The sequence below is a fragment of the Marmota marmota genome, unplaced genomic scaffold (assembly GCF_001458135.2).
Source record: "Marmota marmota marmota unplaced genomic scaffold, marMar, whole genome shotgun sequence".
NCBI classification, from domain to species: Eukaryota; Metazoa; Chordata; class Mammalia; order Rodentia; family Sciuridae; genus Marmota; species Marmota marmota.
The window spans coordinates 6672733-6686827 of NW_025999942.1; the positions used below are offsets into that span (position 1 = coordinate 6672733).

Consider the following 14095-nt stretch of genomic DNA (forward strand, 5'->3'; position numbering starts at 1 on the left):
ATCTAATATAGAGACCAAAAAAGCTGTATAACACTTTCTCAGTCTCCTTTCAGGCCAGAGTAGCCATATGACCCAGTTATGACCAATGAGAAATACGTTGAAGTCTACAGGTGGAAGCATTTCTTTAAAAATGCATTTATTTTCTTTTTTAAAATTTTTTATATCTTTATTTTATTTATTTATTTACTTTTATGTGGTGCTGAGGCTTGAACCCAGTACCTCACTCATGCTAGGCAAGCACTCTACCACTGAGCTACAACCCCAGCCCAAAATACATTTATTTTCTTCCAAAAGATGGGATAAGGTCACCACTTGTTACCTGTTCTGCTTGTTGTTGCCTTGAATACAAATGTGTGCTAGAAACAAAGCAACCATCTTGAGACAGTGAGTCCGTGTCCCAATACACTGCAATGATTCCTTCTCTTGCTTTTCCACTTGATCCACTCTCTCACCTGAGGCGCTGATACTCTTTTATGCTGCACCCCAATTCCTAAAGCCCATACTTCAAATACTTCCTATTTTGATGATGACCATGATGGTAATGATGGTGAGAATGATAATGATGATGAAACTGAACACCTACTATGAGCAGAAAGTTAGAAAGAGTCTTGGACTTTGAGGACATTGTTGAAGCTCTGCTCACCCACTTGTATGTGAGATAATTAAAGTCTTTATTGCTTAAGCCAGCTAATCAGCATACTTGCAGCATTAAGCATTCTGAGATAATAGTAACAATAAATGGTTTGCATTACATATTTTGGATTCAATCATTCTAAGAAATCCTTTGCTAGCTTCTAAATATACCAAGATAACCCCTCCAGGAGTGGTCACCTGGGTTCTAGCTAGGAGGAGCCTAACATCTTTAGTGTAATTACTCCAGGGCCAAGGGAGGACTAGTCCTGGTTATCAGCCCACACTGAAAGTAATCTTACCAAAGTTCAGTTTTATCAAATTGTTTATGATACACTGAATGAAACAAAATATATGTTCAAACAAAAATAATCACTTCTATAAATTTAAACCAGACAATATAACAAGGGGAGGTGGGCTGGGGAGAGAGAACATAATACCCCATAATATAATATCTGGGCTCTCAACTCCATCTTGTTGCTTCACATATTATTCAAGCTCTTGAGCCATGATATCCACATGTGTAAAATCAGAGACAGAACCAGACAATTTCTTTATGCAAAGGCAGATCTAGAACACTTTAGTTCTTTGCTTCTATTTTCCCTCTTTAAGATGAAATCATATGACTCAGGGATCAGTAAACTCTTCTTTTTCCTGTAAAGAACAAGAAAATACAATCATATACCTCTGCTGTCTGGATAAACTGAGTGCAAAGGTAAATATTTCTTAGCAAATTTTATGGTAAGAATCAGAGCAAAAGGATCTGCTGACAACAGACATCATTATCCAAAGTTCAGACAAATCATAAGACAGAGTCACTGTTTATTTAATGTTCTTGGTGATATAAGATTGGCAAGGACTTCAGCTGCTCCGTAAAAAGGGACTCACAGAGAGGACCCATTGGATGGAGAGGTGACATAACTGAAATCAAACTGCCCAAGGATCAACTTGTAGAGCTAATTTTTCTGCTACCTCTGCCACATTACCCATCATCTTCCATTCTAAATATACCTAGTCATTCCCCTGTGCCAAACAAAAATTAATTTCATTTCATTTTTCCTCTTTGGTCATTGCCTTCTGCTTTCTAAGGGGATGTAACTCAATTATCAACATACTAACCCCATGTCATTATGTCAAAAGGAGAATTATGACCTCACAGAAACTATTAAACCAAGAAAATTAAGACAAACCAACCAAAAATTAAAATTAAAAAATGTGAGATTTACCTGAATGGTAAACACAGGAGAATAAAAAATCTTGAAATTCTGTTATTCAATTATTCCTTCAGATAAGGTAACACAATTCCACACTGCCCCACCACCACCAAATTGGGGACTGAACCCAGGGGCACTTTACCACTAAGCTACACCCCAGTGGCCCTTTTTATTTTTTGTTTTGAGACGAAGTCTCACTAAATTGCTGAGAGACTAGCCTTGAACTTGAGATCTTCCTGCCTCAGCCTCCCAGATCGCTGGGATTGCAAGCCTGTGCCATCACACCTGGCCACAACTCAGTTTGTAAGTAGCTATTTAAAAATCATCTATTGGGGCTGGAGATGTGGCTCAAGCGGTAGCGCGCTCGCCTGGCATGCGTGCGGCCCAGGTTCGATCCTCAGCACCACATACAAACAAAGATGTTGTGTCCACCAAAAACTAAAAAATAAATAATAATAAAAAAAACCTCTCTCTCTCTCTCTCTTTAAAAAAATTTAAAAAATAAATAAATAAATAAAAATCATCTATTTCCAAAGTGGTGCCTAGACCTTGTAAGGATGAAGCTGCTGATGATAATGCATGTTCTCTACCCTCAAGAAACTTACCACTTTATTAGGGTGGTTACATAAATACCTATGTAAATACCTATTACGTAAATACCTATATTAGAAGTAAATACTTCCAATATAGGACAGACCAAAAAACAATGTAGAAATGTTAGGAAGAAGGAATTAATTTCTATTTAAAGGCTTCAAAGAAGAATCAAAAGCTAAAAATAGGCAACAGGTTCTATTTATATTCTATTCTAAAATGCCTTCTCTGGTTTCTTACGTGTTGAACTACCCAGAACATAATTTAGATCTACAAGCAAACTATTAAACTGATATATGGAGTGAGTTGGAGAGGATGTTTATTGCCATGTGAGACGAACTCCTCAGGAAGGGGATTCTGCCTTCCTTACCGTGGCTTTCTTGCCTTCCCATCCTACCTGGCAAAGGTAAGGAAGGAGAGAGAACCTGGAACTTCAAGCCAACCACACCTACAAGAACAAAGCCAGAAAAAAGGCTTCTGCCCATCCCAGAGCCACACCTCTTCTGCTGCCACCCAATCTCCCCAGCCAGAGAAACCTCCAGAGAACTCTCCAGGAACTCGCGCCCAGAGATCTCAACACAACAGCAACATCTTGCGCCCCCTCAACTCACACCTTCTACCCTTCCCCATCCACTTCCCAGGCAATATTTTGGTCTTTGCTTCTTCTGATGTTTCCTCCCAATGCCTCTGAGAGTCTTTTTTGATACATTAAAAAAAAAAAAGAAAAAGAAAAAGAAAGAACCTCAGGTTATAAATGATGCTGTCTGACTCTCCTGCGAGCAGCTGAGGAGCTCTAAAGATCTGTTTAGAATCATGACCACTTAGCAGGCGCGTGGCCACTGCGACTTTATGATCATTAATTAGTTTATCCTCCCTGAATCCCTCTAAGGCATCTCTTATTATCTCCATTTGACAAATAGAGCAAAACTAAAATGCAGAGAAATTGACTAATTGACTGGGTTGCAATAAGGGGAGGAAGATGGAGGCAGAGTATTAAAAGCAAGTCCATCGTGAAAGCTAAAGATTCTCAATCCATTCCTGGATTTCTGCAACATGTTAGTATTCGAGATTTTTTTTAATCTGGAAGGAGATTGTCTTATTTACCCACCCCCATTTTCCAAACCAGAAAATTAGCATCTACAAAGATTAAGGACTTGGTCACATTCATGTTGTGATGAAGAAAAGGAGGTAAGACTCCAACTCAGGTATCCTGGCCCTAGATGCAGGATTCTTTCCTTCATGATGAAGGAAACTGGAACCAGAGCCAGAGACATGAACTCACAGAACTTGCTGGTGGCAGAGTCATACTAGAAACCAGGGAGAGAGAACAGGAGCAGTTCTACATCTTTTGCACTGTACAAAGGCATTTGGCCAAAGAGACAAGTGATGACTAAATCCATCCTGCACCCTCTCAGCCAAGCAATCTGCGCAGGTGGGAGTCCACCCACCTGGCGTCCACCTGCCTACCGCCACCAAGACTTCCAACAGGCACTAAGATGCTGCAAAGACCAACAGCTCTGAGCACACGTCTCTTAATTCCTTTTCTAGGACCGAAGAAGAAAAGATGGGTTGTCTTTGGAATGTGGAAAAAAGGAAAACTAAGAATGTTCCAACTTCTGTGCTGTTACTGTATACCAAGTAGGTGGCAATGCAACCCTATTACCTGGCTTAAAAAGTTGCAGCATACTTCTCTCTGGCTATAACATACATAAAATATAGTATAGTTGATTCATATTCTTTTGAGGTTTTAAACACCTTCTGGGGAAAACTTTTTTTATTTTTCAGTGCTGGGGATGAAACCTAGGGCTTTGCACATGCTAGACTCTACCCCTGAGCCATGTCCCCAACTCTTTTTAAATATTTTTTGGGGATATGAAGACTGGAATTGAGATGAAGAAACTGAAAACTATAACCCATTTACTCTGCAGGGAAAACTGCCTACAGAGAGGTCTTTCCACCTGAGAGGCCTAGCTACGCCCTCTTTTTAAGAGCTCAGCATGGCAACTGCAGTGATCTCAGGACTACGGCCTCCATATCCCAGATCTCCTGGCCTCCAGGCCCTCAGCTCTCCACAGCAGCCAGCTCCAGGTCGGTAGCAATGCCGTGGTAAGTGGACAGTATGGAGAGTGAGGAGACAGAATGGAAATGAACCTGACATTTCTAACTTAGGCAACTGAGCATGTGGCTGTACTAGCTACCAAAACAGAGAAAGAAGGGTGAGCAGCATTCTAAAGTGCAAGAAAGTAAATTCTGTTTGGGGACTGTGGATAGCCAGCTGGAAATGAAAATCTAAAGGCGAGAACAATGGAATGCGGAGCCAAAGGGGCAGGAAGTATCACTGTCCCTTAGGACAAAGACCTGGAAGATTTCTTTATCTTTGCACCATCCACAGACCTCATCATAGTTTCTTATAATACTTGCTGCAAGGAAGCAGGGGTGCGGGGAAGAGGGAGTGAAAAAGATCACCTTGGACTGTTGAAATGATCTGTTACTACATCACAAACTGCCCTAAAATGTAGTGGATTAAAACAACAACAATTTATTTGTTCTTACGATTCTGAGGTTGGCTGGTGGGAGGGGGGTCTGCTTCCTGCTGTGATGACCACAGTCCTGGGATGGCTGGAGTCCAAAATGGCTCCATTCACATGGATTGTGCCAGCTGGAGTCAGCTGGGGTGTCAGCTGGACCTCAGTGCTCCTCCATAGGCCTTTCCATGTGACTACTTGACCTCTTCAGAGTTGACAGCTGGATTCTAGAAAAGAACCTATGGACAGAATAGATGCAATCACACTTATCACACTTTCGCTTGCATTATGCCTGCTAATGCCACATTGGCTAAAGCTAGTTGAATTACTAGGCTTCAATCAATGTGGGAGGGAAGTACTCAAGGGCAGGAAGAGCAGGAGGCACGCTTCACAAGGAGTGGGGGCACCAAATCAACAGTCTACCACACCTTCTGAAGGAGTTAAGGGCCCTCCATCGCCCATTAATATCACATCTAGATTCTTTAAAGTGAGACTCAAATCTGATGCAATCTTACCACTTACTTTTCCACCTGAGCTCTCTGCTCTGATCTCCTGAACTTCTTAGAATCCCAGACTCGGACTGGAAGGATCCTCCAGTTCACCCAGTGTTTTCACCCACTGCCATGTGTGTGCGTGCACACACCCCAGCATCAGTCCAGTTTCTCAGGCCCTTCTGCTTCCTTCAAGACACAGCCTTACAGATAGCACACACCTATAATTCTAGCAGCTTGGGAGGCTGAGGCAGGAGTATCATGAGATCAAAGCCAGCCTCAGCAACTTAACAAGGACCTAAGCAACTTGACAAGACCCTGTCTCTAAATAAAACATAAAAAAGGCTGGAGATGTGGCTCAGTGGTTGAGTGCCCCTGGGTTCAGTCCTCCCTTCACCAAAAAAAAGAAAAGACTCAGCCTTCTGCTTCCTTGACCTTCTGAATCCCAGACCTTTAACTACCCACTTTAAAGAGGTTTTGCTCTTCAGCCCTGTCTAACTTCATGCAAAATACATTTTACACTCAGGAAATAAATTGGAGGAAATGAAAAAAGGCAGATTGTGACATAGCTTGGGCTCTGGAAACACAGGACTCTACAATTGAATCCTGGCTCTGTCACTTACCAGTTGCCTAACTGTACCAACACTTTGTTCTTATTCTTCTGAGCCTCAGTTTCCTGATGTGTAAAACTGAAGACTACATTAGTCGCTACCTCAAATGATGCTGTAATGAACGTCAAGTCTTTGACAATGTTTGACTTCACACAAGGTGAGTGTCCAACAAATGTGAACTCTTAGCCTAAGACTCCATGGTGAAGGCCAGGATATGTGAAGAATCTACAGAAGGCTCTCTAATTGAGACGACAACTTCTTGTTTTCTGGCACCAGGGATTGAACATAGCATGCTTAACCACTGAGCCACATCGCCAGCCCTCTTATTTATTTATTAATTTTGAGACACTCTCTCCTTAAGTTGGGGCTGGGGATGTGGCTCAAGCGGTAGCGCGCTCGCCTGGCATGCGTGCGGCCCGGGTTTGATCCTCAGCACCACATACAAACAAAGATGTTGTGTCTGCGGAAAACTAAAAAATGAATATTAAAAAACGAATATTAAAATTCTCCTTAAGTTGTTTAGGGCCTCTTTAAGTTGCTGAGGCTGGCTTTGAACTCATGATCCTCCTGCCTCAGCCTAACAAGCTGCTGGGATTGCAGGTGTGCGCCACAGCACCCAGATTCAAACCAGTATTTCTTTTCTTTTCTTTTTTTTTTTTTACTTTTTTTCTTTTTTTCTTTATTTCTTACATACATGACAATAGTGGAGTGAATTATATTCATAACTATCCATTCACAGCACAGTTTTTTGTAACTCTGTATATAAAGTATGTTCACACCAAATTATGCCATTATACATGAGCTCTCTTTTTTCTTGCATACAATTCTTAATACACCTTTATATCACTATTTATCGTATCTCTGTTTGTATATAAGGTATGTTGACACCAAATTCACATCTTCATACATGTATTTTGTATAATGATGACCCTCTCCTTCCACCATCCTAGCTATATATTTTTAATGGTGAAAACTTAGAAATTGCCCACAAAACAACAAAATGAACCATAGAATATCAATTTACATCATTGTATATACTCACATCTATAGGCATGCAGAAGAAATATGGAGAAAGAGTGATTTTAAATGAAATTTAAAAGACATGGAGAAATAAATAATATATTAAACAGAAGAAGCCAAAATACACACACACACACTACAACCCTTAAATATTAACCATGAACAAAAAGTATTAAAAGAGTAACTGGTAACTGAGCTTAGCTGAACTAGAGAGGCCAGGAAAGAAGATGGCTCTGAGAGATCACAGCCATTATCCATTAATCCCCACAGAAATGAACAGGATTCCTTTAGCGGTAAGTCAGTTTTCTTTTGCCCATCTATATTTTTAATGTTGTCACCTCAAAGAAAACATCCAAAACATGCCCAAAGCATGTGTCTGCTGTTTTTTCCTTATAGTGTCACAGAAAAACCATATGTGAAAATTCCCATCTCAGCAATAGCCTTCAGGTTTATTTGTATGTTGTTGTTTGTTTGTTTGCTTGTTTGTTTGTTTTTGACACAGGGGACTCAGCCCAGGGGCATTTAACCACTGTGCTACCACCTCAGGCCTTTTAATTGTTTTTATTTTGAGACAAGGTCTCACTAAGCTGATGAGGGCTTTGCTGAATGGCTGAGGCTGGCCTCAATCTTGCTCTTGTCCTACTTTGGCCTACCAAGTAGCTGGGATTACAGGCGTGCACCACCATGCCCAGCTTCTTTAGTTGTGTTTTTAATTTTAAATATGTGTGTGTGCGTACAGCTGTAAGAACACCTAAAGTCCATTCTCTTAGCAAATCCCAAGTATACAATAGAGTATTATTAGCCATAGTCATCATACTATACATTAGGTCTCCAGAATTCAGAGGCTTTATAAAATGGGAAAATTATTATATCAAAACATCAAATTGCATACTGTAAATACATACAATTTTTATCTGTCAATTACACCTCAATAAATATGCATAAAGTGAAAATTTTATGACATTAAACAAGTTTAATACCATATGTTAATATATGAGACAGTAAAAACATGGAAAAAAATTAAAAGAATTAACTCAAGATGGATGCTTATAATTCCAGCAACTCAAGAGGCTGAAGCAGGAGAATCTCAAGTCCAAAGCCAGCCTCAGCAACCTTAGCAAGACCTATTCTCAAATTTAAAATTACAATGCCTGGGAATGTGATTCGTGGGTTAAGGGCCCCTGGGCTCAATCTCTGGTAAAGCAGCTAAAGGAAAGAAGGAAGGTGTTATGGTTTAGATGAGGTGTTCCCTAAAATCTCATGTGTGAGACAATGCAAGAAGCTTTGGAGAAGAAACCATTGAGTTATAATCTTCACTTAATCAGTGAATTAATCCCTGATGGGATTAACTGGGTGGTAACTAGAGGCAGGTAGGTTGTGGCTGAGGAGATGGGCATTGGGGTCATGGCTATGGGGTATATATTTTGTATCTGGAGAGTGGAGTCTCTCTCTCTCGGCTTTGTGATCATCATGTGAGCTGCTTCCCTCCACCACACTCTTCTGTTACAATGTCCTGCCTCACCTGGAGCCCTGAGGAATGGAGCAGACTGCCTATGGACTGGATCTTTGAAACTGTGAGTCCTTAAATAAACTTTTCTTCCCCTGAAACTGTTCTGGTCAGATCTTTTAGTCACAGCAGCAATGGAAGTTGGCTAAAACAGAAATAAAGAAGGAAAACACAGAATTGAGGCTGCTCCTAGACCCATATTCCCCTCCCTCTGTTTCTATCTCATACTCACACATAAAAGTAGCCCTTCTCTTATTATTTCTCTACTGATAGATAAATTGTATATGTGTACATATACACCATGTCATTATGACTTGAGTAACACTTTGATGACCTTCATTTTATTAATCACATCCATAATTTTGATTCTGTTGAATAAGAACCATACACCCTTGCCAGAGGGCTCACTCTTGGGAGAAGCTGGTAAAGCCTAAGCAACTCCCGCAATCAGGAAAGGTATTTTTACAGATCACACACAGCAGAGATCCTTATTTGACCTCTATCTCCCTCTCCCCTGATTTCACACTCAAACCCCTGGTAAAGCTCCCTCCTGGTCTCCACAACTGTTCTGACACTCCTCTGGACCACCTGCCCCTGGGAGATGCTGCCTCCTGTACATCACAAAGAGTTTCTCTCTATATTTCCATCATGAATGGCAGCTCCTTTGGAATCACGGAAGAAGAATCCTATATATATCTCTAGATTTTTTGTTTTGGTCATGCTCTCTGGGCCACCTCTCTTGTTACAATTTCTCAGCCCTTCCAGGGATACTGGGCTAACCTGACTCATACTGGAGGTGGGATCAAATCTCCCAGGATCTATGGCATCCTATCTTTTCTATCCCCCACCAAAGTGAAAAGCAAGAGCTTCCAAACTTGGCAGGTATTGGTGCTCAAGAGCCAAAGAGAAAAGGGCTTTCCAAGAGAGAGGAGGTGGGCAGCCATTCCTTTTCTGGCCACAGTGCTGTTTAACAGTGGCCTTTCTATGGCAGCCTTGGCCCCTCTCCTCCTCTCTTCTATGGAAACCCCAGGGATAATTCTCCTAGTAGATATTTCAAACCCAGTAAAGAAGAGACATCCACATCTTAAAGATTATATCATCTTAGATTTCTTTCAGCCATCAGGTCTCCCATTTAGAGATTTCTTCAGTCTACTTAGGGTTTTAGTTTTTTCTTTTCCCCAGAAATTTCCTTGGGTAAATTTTCTCATGAAAACCCTAAATGTATCCATGCATGACAGCTGTCTGTCAATCTCATCTAACCCAATGTCAAGAATAACCTTCTTTCTTAGATTGAATTGAAATGTTTTGCATCCTCCTGTGGTGATAACTCAAAAGATTGTCCCAGACCAGAAAATGCTGGGACAATACACATAAACCAGGAGTAAATCGAGATATAGGATCACTAAGGCTCCAACACAGAGCCATGCCCATACTAGATGCTCAGTAAGCATAACTTCACTGATTGGTTCTGTCTATGTATGTCATTTTTCTGGTGTTTAGTTAATGTGATAATGAATGAACTTTTCCTTAGTAGTAGTAGTGGATATTGGACCTGGGGCCTCACACAAGCCAGGCAATTGCTCTACTACTAAACTTCATCCCCAACTGTTTTTATTTTACTTTGAGACAAGGTCTCACTAAGTTATCCAGGCTGGCTCAAACTTGCAATCCTCCTGCCTCATCCTCCAAAGTGATTAGGATTCCAAGCATGTACTACGAGGCCCACAGTGGTTTACGGGCTCACAGTGAACTTAAAAGTACCAAAGTACCGTTTTTTGTTTGTTTGTTTTGCTTGTGGTTGTTTCTTCTATTTTATGACTCCAGTTATATGCACCAAGATATGATGACAGATTTTTTTCCTGATCAATCTTAAACTTCCCCCATTAAACCTTTTTCTCAAAAAGTATCTTTAGACATATCACAATCTGTGACATGAAACTGTGGAGAGAGGTAATTTGAATCATGGTCTTCTGACTGCTCATGGCTTCTTTGCGCTGGAAACTTCCTGTGCAGAGTGCAGGTGGAGACACCCAGATGAGGGTGAATGAATCGGACATTATTACCCTATGTGCATATATGATCATATGACCTGTGTAATTCTTCATCATGTAAAATCAGAAGAATGAGAAGTTATACTCTGTTTATGTATGATATGTCAAAATGCACTCTACTGTCATGTATAACTAATTAGAATAAATTTTAATTTTTTTTAAAGAGAAATTACAAAGGAGACTAAGAAGTACAGAGAGTTGGTCAAATTGACTTCCATGGGAGCCAAAGGAAGAATTTTCAGGAGAAAACAGTCAGCAGTGTTAAAGTTGCCAAGAGGTCAAATACTGTAGGAGTTACGTAGCAAATGTTAGACTCAGCACTTTCCTTCATCTGAGATTAACATTTCAGATCAAATTATGGATTGCTTACTAGGTGCAGCACTTTCTTTGAAGGACATTTTGCAGGTCAGAGTCTCTGCTTACCAGGCGTTGATCATTTGTCTCATAAGTGGAAACACAGAGGCCCAGGGAATTGTCCCTCCTTCCTCTCTGACCAAAAAAAAAGAAAGAAGAAAAAAACATTATAAATATATATGTCAGTGCATAATGAGCCAAACAAGTGGTACAAACATCCCAAGTTTTTTTGGAATGAATACTATGGATCAGGAAAGTTGTGTTTTTCCTGGACAAGTTTTCAACATTATTATTAACCTTCTATAGCACTTCCAGATAAATTAGCCAAGATAGAGAATGATTTAGAAACCATTTCAGTATAAGAAATAATTCAACAGTCTGTGTTGTATTTGGATCAGTCAAAACAGAGATGGTAAAATTTATCAAATATTTTTTTCCCAAAGTGGTTTAAAAAAAAGTATTTATGGAAGAAGAGGGGTGTCCAATCTAACCTTGGAATATGGTAGGGATTTTAATATAAAAGAAAATTTTTTTGTGTTGTTCTTGAAGATAGCCCAAAGACAAATGAGCTAAAAGAGACAGGAATTGGAGGGGGTGGGGATTCTTATGGATAATAACTATCTGAACATGTAATGAGCTTCCAAGTTGCTCCCCTTTGGACAGGTTCAAAGGTTAAAGGGTATGTTACAGGTGAAAGTTGAGCTTGATATCCTCCAAGATGCATTTTAATTCTTACATTCTGTGAATCCAATTCAAAGGTGGTCATTATTTTCCCAAAGTGATTTGGAATACGGTAGGGATTTTGATGGTGATCCAGAGGAAAAAGGGCACGTTGTGACAAGGATAATGGGCCCATCTTCCTGAAGACAAGGTTCAAGTGAGGCTGCGAAGTCACCAGGACCAAACTGAGGAAAACTTTCAATGCCAGAATGTGAAATTTGAGCAAAATCTGTTAGGTCACAGGAGTCACTGAAGATATTTGTGCAAGGAAGCACAATTCAGGCTTTTTTTCTTTTTAATTTTTGTTTGTTTTTAAGACAGGCTTTCGCTGTGTTGCCTGCATCACCCAGGCTGGTCTGGAGTTTGCGGTTCCCCAGCCTCAGACTCCCAAGTTGCTGGGATCACCACGTGCTCCACCTCTTCCTGCTTAAGGACATACAATTCAATTAAGCAAAACTTCAAGGAAGATTATTTTGTCATTTACTTATGATGGATTAGAAATGTGTGAGACTGAAAAAAAGCAGGAAGTTATTAGGAAGAATAAGAAAAGAAGAACTCGCTGGGTGCAGTGGCATACACCTGTAATCCCAGCAGCTCAAGGGACTGAGGTGGAAGGATCGCGAGTTCACAGCCAGCCTCAGCAAAAAACGAGGTGCTAAGCAACTCAGTGAGACGCTGTCTCTAAATAAAATAAAAAATAGGGCTGGGGATGTGGCTCAGTGGCTGAGTGCCCCTGAGTTCAATTCCTAGTACCCCAAAAATGAAAAAAAAAAAAAGAACTCAACTGGGCACAGTGATGTATGCCTATAATGCCAGCAACTCAGGAGGCTGAGTCAGGAGAATTACAAGTTCGAAACCAGCCTGGGCAATTTAACAAGGGCCTGTCTCAAAATATAAAATAATAATAATAATAATAAGGGCCAGGTGAAGCTCAGTGGTAAAGCACCCCTGGGTTCAACTCCCAGTAACAAAAACAAAAAGATGAACTCAAACTCAGAGAATGGGGGAAAGAAACAGGGTAGAATAAAGAAATTTGGGGGAAAGAAAGATTCATTAGACTTGGTAACTAGTTATTCTGGGAAGAAAACAGAATGAAAAACCAGATGAAGAAATGAAGAGAAGAAGTGCATCAGAACAGCAGAGCCAAGGAGTCTCATGTGAGAAGCAAGCCACTCTCCCACTTTGGGGAGCCAGTGAAGGAGAACCCACCCAGGCAGCACACCCCAGCCATGTGGCCTCTCACTAGCATCCAGTGGAATATTACCAGCTGCTATCTCAAAGGAAATTGGGTCCCCTGCTTTTCTAAATGAGCAAGCTCTTGTACTGGCAACCAACACACATGACAGGCACTTAGCCAAGCGTAAAGCAACAGGTTTAAAACATGTGAGTGTAGCTAAACCATCGCCAGCCCTTAGCACTCTGCTAAAGGGAACAAACTCACCAGCCCAAATGAGAAAGCCATCCTCCAAAACTCCAGAGCCACCCATTGTTCACACTCCCACCTCATATAAAAACAGGCATAAATCTGTGGTGACTTTGCTATCGTACTGGGAAGTGGAACAGAGGGACACTTAAAGCAAAGGTATTTTTCGAGGTAGCACTTGAGATAATATTGGGAAAACAAACCCTTTAACAACTTAAGCTCAGTCTATGTAGAAAAAGTAAATACAGATGCAGAGCTGGTGAATCTGAACAATGTAGAAAATCAGACTGGATCGTTCAGGCTCTGAATGCTGTTTTGTTTTGTTTTGTATTCCTCAGTGGTGGGTAGTTCTATTTTATTTGGTTTTGTTTTTGCTTGGATTATCTGGACAATTGCCTCAACTCTCCATTTCACTCTGGTTCTATAGACATAGTCTTCTAAGTGTTCTATTTTTATAATGCTCCAGTAGGGACTGAAGACAATGGAGCTCATTGAAATGAGCTTCGCTGAAGGGATTAAGCCAGTTGAAAGGATATATTTCCTGCACATCCTATATTTTTCCATGATGTAGAAAAATGAGCAATTATCTGCTCTTAGTCTGCCCTCCCCATTCACAATACTTTCTCCCTCGCACGCAGCCCAGGGTAAAGCAGAACGTAGCATTTGGGCAAATATTCATGTCATAAAGGGCAAAATGAAGCACAGCAGCCTGGAAAGCACACCTTGTCAACCATGTCATGCCGTCTGGAGTCCATGGCTCTGGAAGTCCCCTGCACAGCTGAACAGGGTTCCCTCTGCAGCATGGCTTTTCCTAAGCAAATCTGTGATTCCCTTTCCTTCTCAGGTTCAACTCAAAAGACTAAGCCAGGGACTCTAGACACAATTGCAGTTGCCTGCACAGGGAGTTCTAGACACAAGTGGAATCCAGAGGCAGAGAAGAGCTGGAAGCTTTGGAAGG

At 40.8% G+C, this 14095-nt stretch overlaps 1 long non-coding RNA gene across 1 annotated transcript; it reads right to left on the reverse strand.

Moving 5' to 3' along the window:
* Positions 1 to 224: 224 nt before the first annotated feature.
* On the reverse strand, positions 225 to 13240 carry LOC125616295. The gene is made up of 4 exons (XR_007346921.1): positions 13156 to 13240; positions 11011 to 11129; positions 4989 to 5199; positions 225 to 1284 (listed from the first exon to the last, which is right to left on the reverse strand). It is a non-coding gene; the product is annotated as an uncharacterized LOC125616295 (long non-coding RNA).
* Positions 13241 to 14095: the final 855 nt, after the last annotated feature.